Source organism: Silene latifolia, chromosome 4 (assembly GCF_048544455.1).
Source record: "Silene latifolia isolate original U9 population chromosome 4, ASM4854445v1, whole genome shotgun sequence".
In the NCBI taxonomy this organism is placed as follows: Eukaryota; Viridiplantae; Streptophyta; class Magnoliopsida; order Caryophyllales; family Caryophyllaceae; genus Silene; species Silene latifolia.
This window is the reverse complement of record NC_133529.1, coordinates 92,265,631-92,271,454: the sequence shown is the minus strand read 5'-3', so window position 1 is coordinate 92,271,454 and position 5,824 is coordinate 92,265,631. Positions and strand designations below refer to the sequence as shown.

General features: G+C 40.9%; 1 non-coding gene across 1 annotated transcript; it reads right to left on the bottom strand.

The window, feature by feature from the left end:
* Positions 1-242: 242 nt before the first annotated feature.
* On the bottom strand, positions 243-349 carry LOC141654411 (small nucleolar RNA R71). The gene has a single exon (XR_012547972.1). It is a non-coding gene; the product is annotated as a small nucleolar RNA R71 (small nucleolar RNA).
* Positions 350-5,824: the final 5,475 nt, after the last annotated feature.

Here is a 5,824-nt window from a genome sequence, read left to right as displayed (position 1 = left end):
TTGGGGGGATGCCTAGTGAAGACCCTCATTCTCATATGGAAACCTTTTGTGACTATTGTGATGCGATTTCTCAAACCGGTGTAACTCAAGACCAAATTCGATGGGTCTTATTTCCTTTTTCTCTAATTGTCACCGCGAAACAATGGTTGAAAGGCCTTGATAAGGCTACTCTCGGAATTGATTCTTGGAAGAAATTGGCTCTAGCTTTCTACAAAAAGTTCTATCCACCGGAAAAGACTAACATGCTAAGAGCTCAAATCATGGGCTTTAAGCAAAGGGATGAAGAATCTTTGTATGAAGCTTGGGAGCGGTTTAAAGGAATTTGTCGCTCATGTCCTCATCATGGACTTAGCGAGTGGTTCTTGGTACAACAATTTTGGAACGGTCTTTATGAAGATTCAAGGAACATTCTCAACATGGGATCAAATGGAATGTTCACCGAAGTTGATGACAATCAAACTTGGAACAAAATTGAGGAAATGGCGGTCCATAACTCACAATATAGTAGGCCTCGCAAGGCTACTAGAGGAGGAAAGCATGAAGTGGACTCCGTTACTCAATTGGGTGCTCAACTTAGTGCTCACATTGATACCATCAATTTGAAGTTTGAAAAAGCTATGGCTAAACTTGAAGAAGCCTCAAAATCACCAAAGCATCATGTTAATGCCATGACGGCATCTTCATCAATCCCAAGTGGGATATGTGAGAATTGTGGAACTTTGGGACATGACCAAAGTGAATGTAGGGGAACAAATGAACAAGTGAATGCTTTCCAAGCATACAAGAGTGGTACCCCTTATTCCAACTATTACAATGAAAACACCAAATTCCATCCAAATCTCTCATACAAAAGCCAAAATGTTCAAAACCCTCAACCAACATACACCCCACCTCCCATGAGAAACCAAAATCAAAGACCCTTTTACAACCAAAACCAAGGTTACCAAAATCAAACTTCATACAATCAACAAAATGACCAAGGTTTTGATGTTCAAAAAGCGGTCCTTCAAATGCAAAAGAATCAACAAGAGTTTTTCACTCAAATGCAAAAAGATAGTCAAGCAAAGGAAATCACCATCAACAACATTCTAGCTCACACCAAAATGTTGGAAACCCAATTGACTCAACTAGCATCTTCAAGCTCACAAAGACAAAAGGGGCAATTACCACCTCAAAGTAATCCCCCAAGACATGAAACGGTTAGTGCCATTCACTTGAGAAGTGGTACAAGGTATGAAGCACCGAAGAAGCAAGTTGAGAATGAAGTTGTGGAAGCTAGTGACAAAGAAGAAATTGTGCAAAACTCCAAGGATGGAGAACCATCAAAAGAAGAAATTTCAAGGAAAAATGAAGACAAGGTCAAGGAGAAGGAGCCCATTGTGATTAGACTTCCTTTTCCAAGTCGTCAAGCCAAGCCCAAATTTGATGACCAACATGGAAAATTTATGGAAATTGTGAAGAATTTGGAAGTCTCAATTCCCTTCACGGAATTAATCAATCAAGTGCCGGCCTATGCAAAATACATGAAAGACATCCTCACGAAGAAGAAGTCGATCCGGAAGCTTGAGACTATTGCCTTCACTAAGGTGAGTAGTGCAATACTTCAAGGGAGTTCACCTCCAAAACCCAAAGATCCGGGAAGCTTCTCAATACCGTGTACCATTGGCGACACCACGATCAACAAAGCCTTATGTGATCTAGGGGCTAGTGTGAGTGTTATGCTTTACTCGGTGAGTAAAAGGTTGGGGATGGGAGAGCTCAAATGCACCAATATCACACTCCAAATGGCCGATAGATCGACGAAGACACCATTAGGGATATGGGAAGATGTTCCCGTACGAGTTGGGAAATTTTTCATCCCGGTGGACTTTGTCATTGTTGACATGGAAGAAGACTCCAACATTCCAATCATTCTAGGAAGACCTTTCTTACACACCGCGGGTGCGGTGATTGACGTGAAACATGGAGAGCTCACTCTAGAAGTGGGAGATGAAAGCATAACTTTCAATCTTGACAAGACCATGAGAGCTCCCCGTTTGCATGAACCGTGTTTTATGATTGATCATTATAGCCGGAAGGATGATAGGAAGAAGTTGGAATTCCAATGGAAGAAGAAAATTGAAGATGCTCCATTCAAAGAGCAAGTGAATTGTGACAAAGAGAGCTTGCAAAGCTCACCAAAGTCAAGCAATGAAGAGGATGGCCTCATTGGCAAAGATAAGAAATTGGGAGAGTTGTCTCTATCAACTCAAGAGATCTTTAGTGATCAAGTAGATGAAGTTTGTGGTCTTTGGGACGATGAATTTGAAGGGATTTTCAATCCCTATATTGGTAATGCTATCGATCAAGATCGACAACAAGGGCAAAGATCTATCGAAGATCTTTATCATGGTAATGAACAAGCTTTTGATTACTTCTTCAAGGTGTTGAGCAACATCAACAACACCTTGGCCATGCCCCCATGACATCTCACTAAGGATGAGAGTTTGGTGGAGTCCTCCCTAAACCACCATTTGTAAATATTTCTAACTCCCTAACTCGCATTTCAATTCTTATATTGCATTTTTGTCATTTTTGGATTTTTACACTTTGATCAAGATAATTATCATTTTTGAGAGAAGTGAGGGAGGGACTAATGATTTCAATTGATGTGTAGTGCTTTAGCTTAGTGTGGAGATAGCAATTGCCTAGGCTATTCATGCCTTAGTAGTGCCCCCACAATGAAGAACACGGGATTTTGAAGAATGAAAAATGACACGGGATATGCAAGTACACGGATGGAACTGAATCCGGGTAAAAGGGGCAGAATCCGAGCGGTTTCAAGAGAATCTTCCCGTCTTCAGGCAACCCGGGCATATTTGTCAAAAGACGCCCGTCCTTCTGAGCTGAAATTTTGAAATTTTAGGACTGTTAACAAATCCGGGCGTCCTGCAAGAGAATCCGCCCGTCTTCAGAAAGACGCCCGTCCTGAAGGAAAAGACGCCCGTCTTTTTAGCTAAGGAAAACAAGAAAAATCCCTGGAAAGGAATCCGCCCGTCTTCAGCGAAAGACGCCCGTCCCGCAGTTACAAATCCGAGCGTCTTTGCTGAAAGACGCCCGTCTTTAGGCGAGAATTCTGAAGCCTAGAAAAGAAAGAATCCGGCCGTCCCGAATGAAAGCCGCCCGTCTTCCCCCTGCATTTCAAAATTTTCGGGTCTTTTATAAACCCCTCCCACATTCATTTCTTCATTTCTTCATTCAAAACACTACCCATAAACCCCATAACTCAAAACCCTAATCCTCTCCATCACCAAAACAAGATTTCATCAACCACATTCAACAAAACCAAATCAAAACTTCCTTTTAACAACAATTAATCACTCCTCTTCCAACAAAAATCAAACCAAGCACAAAAATCTTCAACCTTTGAGTCGATTTTTGAATTTATAAAGGCAAAGCCTTTCATCTTTAAATCGATTTGGGTATACTTGGAAATTGAAGATTTTCACTCTTTTCTTGGTTCAAGCATCAATGGCAAGGACAAAAGGAGCAACAAAGGCACCTAAGGCAAAGGCACTCTCAACAAGACAAAAGTGCCTTCAAGCAAAGAAAGCCTCATTGGCTATGGTGGTAGCTAGTGCAAACTTGGAAGTGCAACAACAACAACCTCCCTTGGAAGCAACAACATCTACAACTCCGGATTTTGCTCAACTTTCGAACTATCCGGAGGTAATTTTCATTTCTAAAATCCATAGGGACACTTTTGCCAAGTATGCTAGAAAATCCTTTCTATCCACCAAGTTTATTTGTGAAGATGCCTTGAACAATTTGGGTGTCTTTGAGCAAACTAAAGTCTTCTTTGAAGCCATGGGGTTGGAAAAATTGTTTGATACAAAAGAATTGACATACCCCTCCCTTACCTTAGAATTCTTGAGTTCTTTGAAAGTTAATAAGGTAGAGACTATGGAAAACATCGAGTTCCGCCTAGCTAATGTTAGTAGGTGCATCTCCTTTGAGGAAATGATTAAAGCTTTGGGTCTTAGTGATTCACCTAGTTATTTCAAGAATGTTGGCAAGTATGACCCCGCTCCTCTTTGGGAGGCGATTTCCGGAAGGAAATTTGAGAATTATCATGCTAGTCGCGCTCTATTAGTCCACCATCCGGGCATTAGAGTGTGGCACAAGGTCATAGGGAATACCATCATTGCAAGAAAAGACACCAACCACTTTACCAAGCTCGATTTTGTTATTCTTGAGTCGGCCTTAAATATTGGAAGGGAATTCACCAAGCCTTTCAACTCTCTAAGGCTTTTGGTGGATAGATGGCTAAATGTTGATTGTGGGAAGCAAGGCACCACCGTTATTGTGAATGGAGGTCTAGTCACTCTTTTGGCTAAGTACTTTGATCCGAACTTCAACAAGGATAGCAAGTATGTGGCGAAAAAGGGTGGTCATCTCGTTGACATGGATACTATGATTAACAAGTATAAGTGGTTTACTCACAACCCTCTTGACACCAAGTATGGGTGGCTCACAAGTGAGGCTAGATCTTTTACTTTGCCTTCTAAGATTTGTCGTTTGAGTGTCCATCGGACCAACTACCTCCTTCCCCTCTCAAAAGAAGCCGAATACATCATCCGACAACAAAGGGATGAAATTGAAATGCCCTCCTCTTCCATTGTCACAGCACCCTATCCTTTCAAGTACCAAGAGTTCAAACCTGAAGGTGTTGAAGCAAGCAAAGATTATATGACTCTACTTATGCAAGAGATGCACAAGCAAGCTTTCAAGGACCGGGAAGATGCTTACTTAGCCCAATATCCACCCCTCCTTCATTTAGCTAGACAAGGACTACTTGACCCTTTATGTCCTTTGCCTAGTTGGGCGGATAGGGAAGTCTTCTTTCCGAGTGCATCTAGGGGTGAGATTCCGGGTGACAATGAGGTTGTCGGTGATGAGGTTGTTGATGATAACATTGATGAAGAGGCTAGTGAAGAAGAAGAAGAGGATGATGAAGAAAGCAAGCAAGGAAGTGAAGAGGGAAGTGGTGATGATTCCACTTCTAGTGAGGAAGATGATGATAATGATGATATGGTGGAAGACTAGCAAGCTTGGAGGCTCCTACCCTCTTGAGGTTTGTCTACTTCTTTCTTTGTTTTATTTATTTATCTTGATCATGGTTGGAGTAGTCTTAGCAACATAGAGGACTAACACCTCGGCCCCATTGAGGTGTTCTTATTTTATTGTTCCCACTTTTGAAAATCCAAAATGACAAGTTTAGTTTCATGCATTGCATTTTGTGTGCATGAACTACACCCAACTTTAGGACATTAGAAATAATGTCTAACTCGGTTTGGGGAAGTACATGCATACACAACGGGAGGTAATCTAAATTATCCTCTCCGTCATAAACAAAAACCCATGCATCATGTAGTGTAGATTAGTGTAGCTTGCATTTAGCGTAGAAATCATGCATCATGTTTGCATAATTTCCCATCATTTTGGCCATTGAGGACAATGCCCATATTAGTGTGGGGATGGGGAATTCTAACTTAACTTTTATTCAAAAACCAAAAAAAATTGAAAAATTTCGAAAAACCATAAAAATTTGAAAAATTGAAAAACCAAAAACAAGTTCATTTCCTTTGTAGTGTAGTCATGTATATATTGTTGTATATATTGTGTTTGTTCTATCCTTGTTCACATTGATCGACTACGCCACATCCGAGACATGAGGATATTGAAGACCGCATGGTATGATCTTTCCAATCTCCTTTTTCCTCTTTATGTTAATGACTATGTGGCTTTATTTTGATTGATGCGGTATAACAATGTGAACTTAGGA